This window comes from Acyrthosiphon pisum, chromosome A1, assembly GCF_005508785.2.
Source record: "Acyrthosiphon pisum isolate AL4f chromosome A1, pea_aphid_22Mar2018_4r6ur, whole genome shotgun sequence".
Lineage (NCBI taxonomy): Eukaryota > Metazoa > Arthropoda > Insecta > Hemiptera > Aphididae > Acyrthosiphon > Acyrthosiphon pisum.
In genome coordinates, this window is record NC_042494.1 from 84,960,568 (window position 1) to 84,980,258 (window position 19,691).

The 19,691-nt window shown below is 28.6% G+C and overlaps 1 protein-coding gene across 1 annotated transcript in view; it reads left to right on the forward strand.

The window, feature by feature from the left end:
- The first annotated feature begins 11,251 nt into the window (after window positions 1–11,251).
- LOC100161799 (basic-leucine zipper transcription factor A) overlaps window positions 11,252–19,691 on the forward strand; it is a 60,638-nt gene continuing 52,198 nt past the window's right edge. The window contains exon 1 of the mRNA XM_001950294.5: window positions 11,252–11,682. The gene's annotated coding sequence lies outside the window, so the exon portion shown is untranslated. The remainder of the gene's footprint in view (window positions 11,683–19,691) is intronic.

The following is a 19,691-nucleotide window of genomic DNA, read 5'->3' on the forward strand; positions in this document are numbered from 1 at the left end:
ATGGGATAGACTATACAAGAGCCGAGAGCTCAAAATAGTTTTATGTTCTTTATATATTATGTACATAATAATTTACATTGGCATCGGTCGTTATGAGAATGTGTTATGGTTAGTGGCACGATCACCCACCACTGGGTAGCATTCAAATATCACTGGGGGCACTAGTGCCCCGTACTTTGTATGTTAAAATAGGCTCTGATATATATTATTTTTTTCTTATGAACTGATACAATTAGGTATATTTTCTTTCCGAGTGTTTGTTTACTTAACAAACTTAACAAGTACATGCAACTACACGAATCCATGTTATTGTATAATATTATAGTGCCAAATACGGCTTCGCATCTTACACTCCTACATAGGTTCCTATTGAATTAGTACCTATTGGCATTGAAGACGTATTATGATATAACATATTTAACACAAGACTTTGTTGCACTCAATACATTTTTTATTTTTTATTCTTCAAGTTATATAATAGAATCCAATTAGTAAGTCACGTTTTTGACTTTAAAGATAAAAAAATAAGTTATAATAATAACTATTATAGCATGAATGATTCAATGATTGAATGATGATAATTATAACTTGTATTCTAATAGTTCAGCTTATAAAAATTAAAATTAAGCAGTGACTTTTGAGTTTTAAGTATAGACTAGCGTAAATTCAATTTATCTTTTTTTTAAATTTGATTTGATTTCCTCGAGTTTGATAATATTTCAATTTGATTGATAAAGAACCCATGGTAGGTTTCGAATTTCAACAGACGACGGTATACGGTGTTGTACCGGTTGAATAAATATTATTACAGGTAATTCGTAAAACGTTATAATGCTTAAAAAACGAACAGAATAAAATAATACTTTAACGAAAATTTATTTTCGTTCGGAGTAAAATAGTACAAATTATCCTTCAAACGATATTTTAATCATATTTACTATTCAACAAAATAGATAATATTATAAATGATTTTAATGAATAATTATAATTATAATTCGTACTGTGATGAGCACGCGCAAGAGTCGTAAATGGTTTCGAAAAAATATTTTTTCGCCAAAACTGAGCTCAACCTTACACAACTAATTACGATAAACACTGGTTCAAAAAAAACTAAGTAAGTTAGTTAATCGTAATTAAAAAAAATGAAAAAACGTTAAAAATAGGTTATTATCATTAAATTCATGTAATTACGAAACTGTTTTGATCGTATTATAACATTTACAACAGATGGTTACATATAAGACGCTTTGTATATATGCGATGTATATAACATAGGCATACAAATGGAAGTAGCCTAGGGTATGCAGCCCAGTTAAATTTGAAAGGGCTGGTCAGGGACTTCGGACGGTTGCTGTTCAGATTATGGGCTTAATAATTTACTTAGCATATTATATTATTTTTATAGTACGAACGCGATCGACCAAGAATATGGCGTCATATATTTTTATTGTGATTAATCTTTTATTCGTTCATGCCAGTTGACTGGTTGGAAGCACTTATAGCTGCATTAGTTCAAATGTCAAAATACGTTTATATCATGTTTATATAAACCATAATTTGTAAGTATTGATAATAACTATTAATGTAATTTGGCATTTGCTGTTTGTCACGTTATACTAACTATTAATATTCACTATTAAATAGAAGTGCCGAGTTGCATAAAAAATTGATTCATTTAATGGTTCAATTAAATTGTATAGACCAATCATGGGCCATTAAATTATTTATAAGGGACCATTAGTTCACTATTGATTTATTAAATGTTAAGTGATTGTTTGTGACTCGTCATAGCACTCATTATAGGTAATATAAAATAAATAATGTATTTAATATTATATTTGTACCTAACTGAATACAAGTGTAAATAAATATATATTGTAAATAACATATTATCACTCTTTAATTTACATCATACATTTGATATGTTTTTAAATATTTAAATGTGCTAAAATGCGTATATTATGACACCACATAAGCTTATAAAAATATTATCACTCTGAATGAATTTTTTTAAATCAACAAAAATGATACATAGTGACAAAGTGAAACATACAAATTTTATTATGAATTATTTTGTCGGATAAGACTAGGAAATATCTTTTTATATTTGTCAAATTTATCAGGTCTATTTAAACGAGTTATCCAAAGTTCAAGTGAATTCTGACATGATCTACTAATCTAAAAATATCTTTTTGTATCTGACGAGAGATACTTCCCCCACCCACTCCCACTACTATGCATGTCTCCACATCTTGTGTACGAATGCCAATTTCGGGATCTACAAAGTGGTACTAACGATTTACGATAATATAGTATATACAAAGTCAGATTCATCAATGTAGGTATAAACTATATAGGTAGCTTAAATAAATCGGATATCATAATTTTGATTTATTTAGATAAATTATTTAATTGTAATTCTACACATAATTCTAAATATCTAAAAACTTTTATTGAACACTTTCATTTGAGTAATTGAGTATGATGTTTTATTCCTGACTTCCTGTACCTACTTAAAACAGCGATGTATATTACAAAAAAATAGAAATATATCAATATATCTATAAGACTAATGTTTATCATTATTATGTAATATTATATTACATATATGTTATTACTTATTGTTAACTTAATTTTTTATAATATATAATGCGTATACATAAATTCGTGAATTCATCTATTTACGTGGTATATTTTAGTTAAGTTTATGAACCACTATTTAATTATATATATGGGAGGCAACTAGTGTGAACATTTTTAAGAAGTAACTCGTATAATGTATATACCTATAACTATGAACCACCTGATCGTCGAAGGCAACTAATGTATATTAACATTTTTATTTACGATAAGGATTTAAGGATGGGAGGCAATTCGTATATTTTGAGAGCCGAGAGGCAACTAGTATGTGCCGAATACCGTATGCCTTTTTGAAAATAGTTTCATCGTGGACCGTGACCAAAATATTATCATTAAGTTTAGACGGTTGTACACGTTTTGTACCTAACCAAAACAAAATATAAATAAAAACTATTATATTTTATGGGGCACTGCACTATGACGGTAAATGGGCTGGTAAAAAATATTCACTGCACCTGACCTGAAACTCTGCGCATGGCTATATATTATAAGTAAAAATAAATGTGTGTGAGAGTGTGCTCAGCAGTACGATAACGCGTTTATTGTAAATAGTATCGTATGGTATCGCATAAACTATTGTATTATAGGAAAGTGATAGGCATAATAATGTCGATTGCGGTGGAATAACTGGCTGATACGCGATGTATAATGGTATTTACATACAGGTATTTAGGTATATAGTACGTGTTGTACTCGCCGAGCGCCCTTGGCTCCTGTTGTAAGGTACACGGATAATATAATAGTAGCGGGGTCGAAGTGACAGGAGCGGGCTGAGCGGTGGTCGCTGTTGGATTCCTGCGACGGCGGCGTCATCACGTTCCGGATCATCGGCCTCGAGGACGAACGAGGTCGTCTCGGGTTAAGAAAAAAAGTTTGCGCGGTAGTTGCAGTGGAGCAGTGCTCATCGCCGCGGTCGTGCGACTTGCGAGCAAAACGGTGCACGCGGACGTTATGTTGTTATATTATTATATATGATATGAGACATAAGTAAAAACATATGTCCTACACACGCACATATATTACAATGTGCAGAGCGATTATTTCAACTGGCTAAAGAAGCTGTAAAGAAAACGTTCAAGTTTCAACTTGTGGGTTTAGTAGTGGACCTTCACGAACAGATTTAAAAATAAAAATGGAGACTATATAGACACAAAATTATCACTTAAGTCTTAAAGTTGTATAAATATAAATTAAATAGTATCACGTAGTTTAAAAAAAGTAATCTATATAATATATAAAATGGAGACAAAAATGTATAACAATTCATCAATCGAGAACGGCTGGTCCGATTTGGCTCAAATTTTTCTTAAGATGTTTGTAACTGCCAGGAGAAGGTTTTTACGAAATAAAATTTTAGGAAAATACACCGGAAAGGTAGGAAATCTCAAATCTGTATGTCAAAAATACAACAGTGGCGCAACAGTGCATATTATATTATATTGGTTGCTATTGGTTAATCGGGCATGTTTGTTGATTTCATATAATATAAAAATGAATCGCAGAATGTGTTGCTAAGCGCAATAATTCTACTGTACGTGTGTTGTGACTGAACTCCTCCTAAATGGTTAGACCGATTTGAATGAATTTTTTTGTATGCGTTTGCGTTTATTCATCTAATTTTAGTACGGTTAGGTTAGGATAGGATTTTGTATTGATTGATTATATCAATCCACCATTGGTAGAATACGACAAACTTGGTATAACTTTGATACTTTAGAGTTAAATCATACACTAACGTACCTACATACAGCACGGAGTCCGCGATCTACCGCAGGTAGATTGCCTACCTGATAATGTACTGCTGCAAATCAGAATTTTTATTCCGGGCAACGAAAAAGTTAAGATTAATTTTGAAACCATACACCGAATATTAAATAACGAATTGAACCAAGTTTGAGTCACATATAGTTGGTACACTTAATGGGCAACGAAGTGCACGGGTTCAACTAGTAAACTATAAAGTAGTATAAATATATAAAATATCGTTGGTGTATTATAGAAATTATAGACACTTAATAGTATTATTCCATTTTTTTTTCATAAATTAATGAATTTACGAGAAATTTCTTAAGTCGTATTCCTTTAAGCTGTAACAATAATTAAGGGAATTCATTATCCAGAGTCCCTTATATATATTATCCCCCCACTTTATGTATCATGTACCTACCTTATCTGTATTGTCATTTTCCCATTTAACTCCTCTTGTCTAGCCTCTAAATGCCTTTAAATGCTGGAAATAAAAACCATTCGTTAAATATTCGATTTGATATTCTATATTTATATCATATTTTATATTATCATATTTATATTTTCATATTTATATGACGTATCGCGTATAAATATAATATTATATTCAACAATAAACACTGGACATATACCTATAATAACCTTAAATTGTCCATACGACTATACCTTTTTAAATTACGAGTGCATATTTTTTACAATAACTGCAACCATACATATATAGTAGAATAGTAGATATACTATGTATATGATATTGTAAATGATTTGCACCTTCCGGAAAGTGTATATTTATTCTATGTTTATAGAACACTTAAACGCTTTGGGATATTACTTAACGAGTATGAATTTAATTGTCCGAAAATTTCGTCATTATCATCTTCACAATTATATTATATACATACACACACACACACACACATAATATATAATTTTAGTGTTTGTACAGTGCGTGTGCTATATGTAGGTACCTACACGGCTATACATATTGTAGTGTACTTAATATCTTATATATATAAATAGGCTTTATTCGGATGAAAAGAAAGCGATCAATCACGTGGCTCATTACCCGGTCCGTTTTTGATATTTTTATTTGCGATGCTTAAATAGAAATACGTACATACATACGTATTATGTATTATTATATTATTATAATATGGACCAGCTATGTAATATATTATTTGCCCGTGCCCGTGCCAGTGCAGCCGCCGCCGCCGCCGCACGCGTAATGACATTTCTTTCTGTATTGCTTTTTTTATTTTTATTTTTATTTTTTTCGTTTTACTTTTCAATTAACCGACCATAAAGAGAATAGAAACCGATCGCGGGTGAAAATCGCAAGTCACGCGTTATCAAGAGCTCTCCGGGTCTCTTTGTTCGATCATATGTGTCTATATGCGCAGCTCATTACATTCTCTCGGCTCGTTACACTATATTTTTTCATCGTCGCTGCAGCAGTTATCACTCCCGCGAGGAACCCGCCGCAATCAATCATTTCCCAAAATTATGTATTATACGTATAGTATAGAACCTATATACATACGTATATTCAAAATTCTAATACGAAAATTGTGGCCTAACACGTAATTAGGAACATTGGTTTCGGTCAGTATATGGTTAAATCATCTTTTGTTGTATAGAAATAACTTACGAATATATCACGCAAAGAGAGTGGAGTCGATGAGATGACCGTTCAAAATGATATAGGTATAATGTATATAATATGTGTTTACGTTACCCTGTTCGTTTTTGTACTGCAGTGTAAGAACCAGCAAGGAAAAAATCAGAGTTGTGCGATGTGAATTAACTATTTCGTCACTGATGAAAAAAATGTTTAACGTAGCCCGTATGTAATAAACTTTAATTTTATCACCACAAAAGGTATATTGTCGTTGTGTTTATTTGATGGAAAAACATTCGTGATGAAAGATTAAAAACAAACTTTCAAGGTTTTAAATGAAATATTAAAATTACATTTCAGCTACACGTTAAATAATATAGGTAATATTTATCGGTATTTTCATCACAAATTACTCGCGTTTGAGGATGATTTAAATGGTACAGTAGAAACTCGATTAACCGTCACACTATGTTATCCGTCATCTTCCAAAAAAATAGCAAATGCAACTCAGATATTACTTCTCCGTGAAATACGGAACATTGCCATTCAAAAATCTCAAGCCTCAAAGAAACAAAAGAGGACGAAGGATTATTGTGCAATATGCATAGTATGTTGATATTATTTTTGTATGAAAATATATACAAAAATTGTAAAATATATATATGTTAATGGCTTATTTTCTGTTAACCGTCATAGGTTAACCCATACAGTGACGGTTAATCGGGTTTCTGCGGTAATAGGATAAAATATCTGAGGAAAAAATACCTCCTGCCACCACAAAACATTATCTGGGGAAATAATACTTTAATTGTATGATAATAGGTACCTATAATATCATAGAAAAATATATCTACACTAGGGTTGTAAATAGTTAGATTAATAGATACATAGATATTTTTTTCTGGTGATAAAGATAATATATGGAACCAAATAGTTTGCTTTTCTAAACTTGTTAAACCCTTTTGTCACTTAATTAAAACATTAAGTGACAAAAGTCAAGAAATTCGTCTAGAAGTTGTGGTTGACGAAACTCGAGCATTTATTCTTTTGATCATTATATGTACTCTGGTATTTTTCTTTATATAGGCTACTACTTCCTAAGGTATATTCAACCGGATATTTGAACCATAGATATGGTTCCTCGAGTTTTTTTCCTAGATACAATTTAAATAATTGCCTAATTCATATTAAACGCTTCTCATTCAAAAATTGTTGATCAACCATTCAACCATAACCGTTAATTTTCTGCTACATCAAACGTCTAAATAACAGATAGTATTTATTGGTATACTAAGTCATACCCTACACTACATAATGTAGATATTTGCATATCGATTTTGTTTGAAAACGGCTTTTTTAATATTATTTAATTAATGCGCATTGTAGACATTTGTTAACATACCTAGTTGTTTATTGATATTAATATTATCACAACAATCTGCAAAGTAACAATTATATTTATCATAATATATTTTATTTTATTATCTAGTATCCAGCTATCTTATCAATAGACCAGTACCTATGTGTTTATCATCTTTTATCAAATTATATAAAACAAACTTGGATTCAAAAAAAATATTTTTGAAATCATTATTATTTGTATTATTTCTTTTGTGTAGTTTATACGTTTTTCGGTTTGTAGTTTTTTGGATACAGTGTTTGCTTTTAGGGAAGCGAATATGAAGAATGACAAATAAGAATATAATATATTACAAGTTATAATAATATTTTATTTTGAATACATTTTGTAGATGAGTTATAAAAAGTGGGCCGAGGTCCGTCCTCAGAAAATGATTTTTACACAATTTTTACTCCGACAGTCAGTGAGCAACTGTAAAAACAAAATTTGGAAACAGTCGAAGTAGGGTATAGACTATTATTGACAATAGTACTCTACTAAAACCGTGTGTACAACACATCAACACTACAACTTACAATAATAACAAAGCTGAAAGTACTAACAAGTGTTTTTACTTTTTAAATCATTTGAAACTTCTGAAGTTTTTTTTCTAAGGTAATATATTGAAAACATATTTTGAAATTATGTTTTTTGACAATAAAACACACATAAATACATAATCATTGTAAACCAATAAATTCATGGCTGCCCGATGAATCTAAAATACATCTTATAAGACGTGTTATTATGTAATGACGAGTATTGAAAAATGTAATAAAGACGTTGTAGGTATTAATAGGTGTATCTCAGTTTGAGTGTGTCTCAGAAGTATTAGTGTACCTATACCTCAGTTCACGGACAAATCGGCGTCAGTGTACTTAGCTTTGCTAAATAATTCAACGTATTGTGAATTGGATTTAACACTTGGTACATTTGTTAAACGTGCTTTAAACTACTTACTCTATCTTAACATTTTTGCATCTTCTAAAAACAATATTTGAAATTTCCGTCCAATTCAATTGAGTATATAAGCTACACACATACCTACATTTGGTTTTAAGAAATAGTTTCTTTATTCGAGGCCATAAACGCGACAATTTTATGCATGCTTGTACCAATATACCTGATCTGCCCTAAGGCAAACATTTATGTACAGAAAAAATCAATATAATAACTTATACTATTATTATAATCTGCAACCATTGGCAACCATTTATAAACAAAAAAAAGTTTCAATTTATACTGTGAAATTCAAGATCCCTTTTTTACCACCTCTTTAAAATGCGAGTATCGGAAAAACCTTTCTTATTGCACATTTATATCATTAAAGAGGAACCACTATTCCAAATTTCAGGTTCATACGTTTTGTAGTTTTTGAAATGTAGCGATGAATGAGTGAGTGATATTATTTGCTTATATATATGTTAATATGTTATTACTTATTACCTATACTTATACTTAAATATTACAATAATACAAATAAATTTTCATAAAAATTACATTAGGGTGTTTACATTTTATAAGAAATTTTCAAGACACTGGACACCTCACTGCAGCGTGGTGACTTTAACGATCGTATCGTTTCATTATATTATTGTTGGTTTAATGTAGGTTTTCTACTTGAATAGCTGAATCGATTTTTTACATATTAAAGGAGCAAAATCCTAAAATTAAAAATTTTGGAAAAGTTTAAAAAATATTACGACCATCTCTCAGGGGTCGTTGGAGTGGTGTAGATACTAACTGGAAGTGAAGTGTGGATATCTATTTATTTTATAAGTGAACTGTGGTTATTTAGTGATATATAGTGTTGTTCAATATAACGGCGTATAATATAATACTTTTAACTTTTTAGATTCTAAGCAGAGCGAGGAAGCTAGTCGTCTTACAACGGTGTTTATTTTTTTTTATTCGGTATACAAAATTTCTACCAGAAGCGGAGTGCTATCAGTTTTCAACATAATATACTATATTAAATATAGTATCTTATCTTTTAGAAAATTGGATCAAGATGGTACTTTAAAGAGGTAGTTTTTCGATTTTCTCAATAGTTATCTAATGCCACGAGAAAAATCACCGACTAATTACGAAAAACGGGATTTTGATTTCTAACGCTTTGTTTATCACCACAGAAACGAATAAAATAATAATATTATAATATTAATTCAACTTACAGGCTATAATAAATAATATAAATAATAACAATATAAAATATCTAGACTGACAAACTGTCTCCGCTCAGAATTGTTTTTCTTATACAATGATGTTATATCATTGAATTCCATATTAATACAATCCACTATACATTGACCCACTTGTAACCTACTGTACAGCAGAGCGACATCCACTATAACTCGCTTTTAAAAAAAAATGTATTGTATTATTAATTATAGGTACTTATGGTTATTGGAACTTTTCGTGGATCTGGCCAAGATTATTTTTTGGGCAGTTCCTTTGACACAGCAATTGTTATACAACATTTAATAATGATAAGTTAGAGAGTTAGTCTAATGTAATAATGACATTACAAATTAAAAGACATATAATTATATTGAACAATTTTAAATAGGTGTCTACTAACAAAATATGTCATATCAGAAAAGAACAAGATTTTTATTTTATAGTTATAGCTTATTCTCACAGGCGCCCATAATAACTTAATCTAAAAAAATATTAAAAGTATCACTACCTATATAGTGAAATGTATTTTTAACGTCATTATAATAAAGTGCAATATATTTCGCTAATTACATTTTTTTCGAGGTTAATATTATCCACGCTTTCAAGGGTCATAATTACTAATTAGTAGGTCATTTATTCATTATTGAATTTTTTGAACATGAAAAATATTAATGTTTGGACGTTTGATACGATATTTATCAGTTTAGACAAGGTTTTATTTCAAGAGAAAAAGACTATCGTAACTATACGAACAAATTAAGCGCATTTTTGTACATATCACTATAATATAAATATTCTAAATATTTGAAGGATAAAGTTTGGTTGGTCACTCAGGGAATTTCTTTACAGCTCTTGGACGAGTACATATGCAAATAATATACTGCAATAGGGTGTCTCACTTGTCCTTGTATTCTTATGTATTCCTCTACATCCGCTTCCTATAAAAGCTTACGCAACGACTTGAATGCTTAATAGAGGTAAGTGATTCTGCAACATTTAAAATATTTATATAAATTATAGCTATGTTTTAATATTGGCTGTAACCTATATATTATTTAAAAACAATTCTTATCTCAAATGTTGATAAAAATAAATTTAAAAATATATCATATAATACAAATTGGGTAGTTCTTTATTTAATCAATCGATTATTTTCAAAAATTGTATCAAAAAAATGTTAATCAGATGGGGATGCGGTCATAACTGTCGCGTCGGTGTGTATACATTTTTTAATTCGGTACAGATATATCACATTCCGCATTTGACTATAATTCTGTTTTTTTGTATTCATTCTACCTAAACCTAATTAATCTTTCGTCTTAAACAAATTGGTTTAATAGTATACTTATTAGTTATTACATATTATAGTATATACCTATCTATTTATCAAACCATCTTCAATGCTCAATAGTGCGTGTTTGGAATTTTTCTTGTTTAACAACACATATTGAGTGCATTATGATTTTATAAAAACGCGCTAAATTTAATAGATCAATAGAGTCGCGTCATGCGTATATATACTTACACAATATATAATATGTAGTATCCCCATCAGTGTGTCGAACAGCCAAAAAATCCCGCTAACGTATAAGAAGTATATATAAAAAAAAAAGAACACTTTCTTGTCCTCTCACTTTCTGGCCCTACTACTGTGATCCTCCCACTGGCTCTACATGTCTCGTCTAATCGGTATGTCTGTTGTGTCGGTTGCGGTGAACACGGCAGAGAACAAGTTGAGGGCGTCGCGCCAGTGATCACGCCGAGTCGCACGCGCTCAGATCGTCGGTCCCGAGTGGATGTCTCTAAGCAATATAGCTACGTGATTTTCGAAAACAAAAATAGTTAAATAGATAACACGTATACGTATAATATGATATATAATATAACAAGTATCGATATTTAGTTGTGTTTTTTTTTGTTATTTTTTTTTAAATTTAAATTTCTAAATTTATTTGTTTAATTGTTATTTTCGATTACAAAATTATGGAGGAAATATTGTTTAAATTTAACGTCAGTGATTCGGTCTGTACTTAACGGATATCCTGACACCTGGATTTCCATTTTGGATCAAAGTGGTCAAATGACGTTATCTTCATGAAAGGTTGGTAATGTTTGCATAGTATATTATTCATGTTATCTATTCTTTGAAGTACTTACTGTCTTATTGTAATCTTTATAATATTACCTTTAGTCGTTTTACGGATAAATTAATATTATATGCTACCTATCAATTCAGCTAGTTTTACGATTAAAAAAAAAAATTTTTAACCGGTAGTTATTCTAGGTATTTCGGTTTTGTTTATTATCCAGAAGTGCCTATTAAAAATAAATAAATACCTCTTTGTTATGATTTATTAATGAACATAAATACTGAAATTATCGTAATGTTTCTAATATATTATAGGCTTTTAAATTAAATTCTAAGGTAGTTAGTGAAAATGTCAATGTGTAGTTATTGAAGAAATAATTATCTTATCATCTATGATCTGTAAAAGTGTAAGATGCATAATTACTTTAGAAAATTTGATTCATAATTGGAGGTTTAATAAAGCAAATCCAGTTATTTATTAATATAGGTTAATGGAATCATAATACAATTATTGAATTATCATAAATCAAACATATTGTCGTGCAAAATAAGAAGTAATAATATTATAATCCAACATAAACATAATTAAATTGATTAATTTAAAACAAATGTTGGTACCTATTATGTTATTACATGACCGATATTTTCATATGCTTAATATTAACGTTTTGATTACAAATAACTAATTTGCACAACTTATACTTAAGTAATTCGCGTGATTCAGTTTTCACATTCTAATATTATGCTTAATATAAAAATGCAGATTTTTGTTGTGTTTTATCTATTGAAAAAATGAAATGTATTTAGATTTTTAATCTTATCATTTTCAGTGCGTTACGTCCTACCATATTATTATGTATCTACATATGAATATGATTGAACTAATTAAATATATTAAACAACTAGTTAGGTGTCAAGTGTCAACAATAATGCTAATATATACAACTATTAAGTAACATATTACCTTAAACAATTTATCATTATACTCGTGCAATTAATGTATACACTAAGCAATAACATTACAATTTGTTCAAAATAAAAGAATAATACATATTTATAATGAATTATGGATGTATAAGCAATATATTATTGTATGTTGTTTGGAATGGAATGTTAAATGAAATCATATTTATCTAGGTAGGTACTTATTATTTATATATACCAACCGCTAGATAAATTGATTTTATTCAGTGGGTATACTCGTATAATGAAATTGTATAATATAAAACGTTGAAATATGATTTCTAATTTTAAATAATATTCTTCTTGTATTTTGTACTTTTGAATTATAATTTATTGTATATTTTATAATAACAATAGTACTAAACCATACTCGTTGAAGTATTATACTATACCTATACGTCTATACTATAAGAAATGATCTACTTATATTTCTTTACATATTTTTTTTATTGAGGGATAGTAGTTATTGAAACAATAACCGGAAGTATAAACGATGTTTACACCCCGATGTTACATAAAATAGAGAGAAATTATAATAATTTAAATATCTTATATTTGTGTATTTTCTAAAACGTCCAGTAATATTATAATTAAAAGCTATATAAAGTTATATATTAATAATGATGATCTATAATCTAAAGATTACCGCGCGTCTGAAATATAATTGCCATGGGAATATGTAGGTAATACTAGGTATATTACGTTGTATTTTAATTGGCGGGCTTTTACTTTTGTGAAAATTATTTAAAAAAACGCATTCAGTGTATACGCCTATCATGTGTACCTGTCTTCTATATCTTTCATCCAAGATTTATCTTAATTGCATATTTGCATGTATAAGTTTAAGTAAACCTGAGTATTGAGGTAAATGTAAATCTGATTATACGTACCAATAAAATATAGATTAGATCTTTGGCTGCTCGTCTTATTTGTAATTCTTCGACCATAATATACATTTCAACTAAAGATTAGTTGTCTGTACTCAGTACTAATAATATTTACTACAATATATTATTATAGATACAAATCTATACTATGTACACTGTACAGTAGTAACAAATAACAGTAATATTGACATTATATTTCGATTTTTGACTGTATTCATAATATATAAATTAGAATTCCAATTAGGCACATACAAGTTCAAGAAGACAAAATACAATTGATTTACTAAGAATTTCGTTTTATCGGAAAAAAAAAGCAATCAAAATAATATATATCATGGTGTAAGCTGTAAGTACACCACAGAATCGAAGGAGATTGAATTTCTTTTAAACCATTGAGATTATAATATACTATTACTAGTTAGGTAGGTACTAAATATAATTCGATTTTTTGTAGGTATATTAAATATTTGTTTTTCACTATTAATACGTTTTGATAACATCGTAGGATTTATTTTTAGAGATGTTAGTGAGTGACTTTTTATAATTTACATATAATTATAATATCGTATGCCAGTTTAAATAATAATAATTTTAAATAGTTTAAGAATCATATGATTACAATACATATGTATTAAATTTAAAAAATTATATTATTATAACACATTGCACACTATATAATTTTAAAGTGGTTATTAAAATAATTAAAGTATCCGTCGTATGTTTATAAATAATATTCAGTTGAATATTTTATATGGGCACTTTATTGTGGACAAGTTATGATCACTTATTCACTTATAATAATTCATTGCACAAGGGACAAAGGTTATACTCGAATATATTATAATTTTATATTTGTTCACTCAGCTTAAAGATTCATGTATAGGTATAATAAAAACGGAAATAAATCAGTTAAAAGTCGTTAATACTTAACTTACAGCACCCCATCAGTACAGCGAATTATATGTCTTGTACATAATTCTTATATATCATGGAAACGTCGTCTTACAGTATTTACGCGTTGATGATTAAAGTTCGCCTGATTATACCGCAAGTGTATGTATGTGAGGTATAAATCTTTATAAATATAAATAAATAAACAGTACATCTACGGCATATCGCACACAATATATTATGTCGATGTGAATACTGTGCACATTCCTGATTAATGAAGTTCATCGAAAGAAAGCGAATCTATTACATGGGTGTTGCATCATATTATAATATAAATATTAACATTAATCACGCGTTTAAGACTTAAATATACATAAAGTTAAGCGTCTTACATATTATAGTTACATAGTATAGTTACATTATTATAGTAATTATTGCGTTGTACAGTATCAAAACACAAATATACACGCGATAATATTATGTAGGTATAATAATAATGGTTTTTTTTGTCTTACTGTATATCAGGGTGATTTTAAGGTTGATGAGGTGGGGGGAAATTTGAGTTCAACGACCACCGTTGGTCCAAACGGTAAGATTTAAGGGTTGCCAATCTTAACATGGCCGGAAAATTTCATACTTTAACTAATAATAAAATGAGATGAAACTAAATCGTGTTTTTTTTTTTAAAGAATTTTAACAAAAAATAATGCAAATCTATATTTTTGCTAAACAGACTATATAAAAACAAAAGCTATATGCGTCACCATATAGACGCATTTATTTTTTCCGTGGGGGTACTGGGGTAGTTGCAGAATTCTATCACCAAAGGGTGGCGAACGTCTAATACAAGAATGTGTTTTTGAGTTGTACTGTTTTGTGTGTACTGCATAATAATAAACAAAATCGAGAATATAATGGAAATTCACCGACCCTCGTGGATTTCTATAAAATTCATATACCCTCGCGTGCGTATAGATACATCATATATTATTATATTATACCGAAGTATTATAACTATACGTCTACAACAAGTGTAATATAGACATACTATGACTATAATATGGTCTCAGCGGCGGTGTGTCGGTTACTTATGGATATAATAATATAACTCTTCGCCAGCCGCAGAAGAGTGACAGACAGGAGGAAGGCGAACGGACAGCGCCTTCCGGATTCCCCGCAGGAGCCGTTGACCTTTCGGCCGACTACTTTATTATGCGTTATTGAATTACAATCAATCATTATATATATATATTATGTGTGTGTGTGTGTGTGTACGCGTTCATCGGTGTCGAGACCTGCAGACGGACGCCACGATGACCGGAGATCGATAATAAAAATTTAATATAATATACTAATTATTATTGAAATCAACGGTATCGCGTCGCGCGCCCTGGCATAATATACCATAATCTATCATCGTTTATATCAACGACCCGATTTGCATCTCTTCTCCACACCCAATAAATAATATATTATATTATTATATTATTATAAACAATATTTGGATGGATATTACCAAAAATCTAAATAATAATAAAGAAAGCTGGTAAGTGGATGTTGCTTTGCTGTACAGTTAGTTAAAAGTGGGTCAATGTATAATGAATTGTATTCATTTTGAATTCAATGATATGATGTCATTCTAAGTATAAGAAAAACGATTCTGAGCGAAGACGATTTGTCTGTCTGGATATTTTATATTATTATAGCCTGTAAATTGAATTAATATTATAATATTATTTTTTTTTAATTTTTATTCTTTTCTATGGTGATAAACAAAGCGTTGAAAATTAAAATCCCATTTTTAGTGGTTTTTCGTAATTTTCCGGTGGTTTTTCCCGTGGCATTAAATAACTATTGAGAAAATCGAAAAATGACCTCTTTAAAGTACCATCTTGATCCAATTTTCTAAAAGATAAGATACTATATGTTGAAATCGAAGCACTCTTGTGGTAGAAATTTTGTATACAGGATAAAAAAAAAATAAACACTTATCACATAATAAATAATACAATTATAAATCGCTGTATTCCAGTATTGTCCAAGTTATATAGGCATACCTGCATACCGATGTTTTTATATTGATTTTTGAAGGCTGGATAGTTTGAAAAGTCGAAATTGAAAAGCCTTAAGCTTGGTCACCAAAATTACTAAAGACTATGTCATTATACCTAAACATATTATTAAATAGGATCAAGACAATAATATTGGTCCCCGCGAAATATGTACGTCGTTTTAAAAAATAATTATATTTTGTAATAACATTATTATTATTATTATGATCATTCTTCAAAACCGTTATAGGTACATCGGATGATTTCATTTTCATTTATTTTGCTCTCGTTTGGATTTATCATCGATCTATCAAGTGTGTATGTCCATACGGACATGGTTGTATCCGCCTTGTTATTTGTTTTCTATATTTTAATGCGTAGGAAGTTCTCAAACTTAGAGCTTATAACAATATTTGAATATAATGACGACGATGTATATTTTAATTATCATGATTATTGTAATATTATGTGACGCGTGGGATGACGTGAGGTCGACGATCTGGTAATTGATAAATAATATGTTCTATTGTAATATGAATGCATATTGCATATACCTACATACTTATAAGAAAAAATGAACAGTAATACTTCAATGAATAAATTGTTTATAAATTATAATACTTATTTCACTCAATTTTATGCTATATAAATAAATTAATATAAATTAAAAATAATTATGAAACAATATGATATTTTATTTTTCTATCGTTTTAAAAATCAGCATCATACATTCTGTACATATAACAAATACCGTGGAAAATGGAAATTATTTAATAGATGTAATAGTTTAATTACTAATTAGTAATTAATAATATGCATACAATTAAATTATTTCAAAGATGAATCAATACAAACACAATACAACAATAGTCAATAGTTAAAATGTTTAAATACCTATACAACATTATACAATATACATAGTACATAGTATATATATATATATTACGTAGGTATACCAAATACAGTTATGATGCAGTAAGTAAATGTACATAATTTTCTATGAGTGACCTTATTAATATTTAATTATATTTTATCTTATAAAAAAACGCAGTCCGACTGCTGCCAGCTTTCGACATCTTTGATATTATTATTTACTTAACTTTTATATTATAGTCTATTCCGCATTATATCGTTTAATCATATCAAGATGAGTTTGAGTTTTTAATTGTTTGTTTAATTTAAATTTGGATTTCATCTTTCCCGGATACATTTATTTAATTTAAAAAGTGTAAGAATTAATATTTTTATTTTCAATATATTCACAATATTATTTGAATTTTTATATTTTTACATAGGCTGTTAGAAATTGCCTTTAGTGAACACTGAACACCGCATCAATATTCTTGACATAATATTTCTTATGTGCAGGTCTGCAGGACAGTAACCAATTTAGTATTTTTCAATCGCGCTATGAAGAACATATTTTATTTAAAAGCGCCTAATAAATAAAATTAAAGGATTTTATTTTCGTTGAATTTTAATTATTAAACATTTGTATCCATGAAACTTGGCACAAGAGGAGAAAATAGCTGGTATTTACCAAACATAAATTTACGCAGATACATCATAAATTATTTGAAAGTGATTTTGAGATATTTAAAACACCTTGCGTAAAAATTAAAAATTATAAAAACAATGTTTTCAAGGATATCTAGTAGCCTTTCTTTTATAAATATTTATTAATATAAAAAGTAATTGCAATTTAAATCAATTGAAAAGTCGAGTTCCATTCGCTATCGATTCTGTCAAATAGAACAGTTGTAAAGGCGTATATTATATGAAAAAAAAATGTTTTAAAACGTTCTAATAAATAGTCTACATATATTGTAATTTATACCTAGTACCTACTAATATGGTATACAGTATACCACTAGTTCACTGTAAACGATATGTATAAAAAAAATTTCTCAGCCAAAGAATAATTAAAAGGTTAAAAGTTTTATATTTTATCATCAATGCTTTGATAGAAATAACGCTACAAGATGCCCTCCAAAATTTGTTTTCTTAAATTTTTGTAATAGGAGTCTAAGAGTTTTATCTCAATAATCGTTTCCCAATAATTTATACAACGGATCTGCGTAAACTAGTTTTCAGCGTGTTATACGTGTATGAAAAACAAACCTTGATGTAGCACTCTCTAACAATATATTATTATTTCTGTGGACATAAAGCTAATAGTAATAATAATAATAATAATAATAAAAATAATATGTATATAAATATATAAAATGTGTTGGGCATCATCATTTGTATTACATTATAAAACATTGTAAAACGGTATATATGATTTCATAACCTATATATGGAAACGTAAAACGAGATTTAAAACAATAAAAGCTTATGGTAATAACAATTTTGGCTTATTGTAAATTTCACATTTTTAAATATACCATCTCAAACAGTCTAGGTATAATATTATATTATGTGTACAATTATAATGAAAAAGTTTTTGTTGTGCATTCAAATATATCTAACCTTTAGCATATTAAGCATTTACGATCCAATATGTATATACTTTGGAACAAACTTGACAATTTAATTTATGAAATATCATTTTTTTTTTCATGTTGGTTTGTTGTAGTGGTACCTTAATATATATAACTAAAATTATCAATCAGTACAAACGTCTTACACAATATGGTGGGGTTAAAATGGTTTGAAATCCATGGATACATCATACAGATAGTTTGAGTTATTTTATTTACCAGTATAAATACAAGTAATCGTGGATGTAAACCCGTTTTAACACCATAATATAAACGTGTTGAATTGAGTTATTTTCAAGTAGGTTAAGTTTTAGATTTTGAGCAGAGTGATAAATAAATTGGTTTTAAAATAATTATTGTGTGTTTTTTTTTTTAGTCTGTCAACAACATTTTGGATACTAAAAATACTCCGATTTTCTGATAGAAAAGGGAATCTAGTTGGTACTTTTGAGAGGTCCAAATTTAAAATTCCAAGTAGTTTTAGAAAGCGTAAAAAAACGGAAAAACGTAGTCATTTTTATGCAAAACCAATTTTTGAAAAATTCGAATAATATCCGTGGACCTTTGAAATTTTTACTAAACATTTATATCAGCATTTTCAATGTAAGGTAACCATTTTGATTCTTTTTGAACTAGTTATAGCTTTGAGAAATTCGTACATTTTTTAAAAATTATTCCCGATAAAAACATTTCCACTTTGTAAAAAATATTGAAATTTAATACAAGGTTCCTTATAAGTTTCT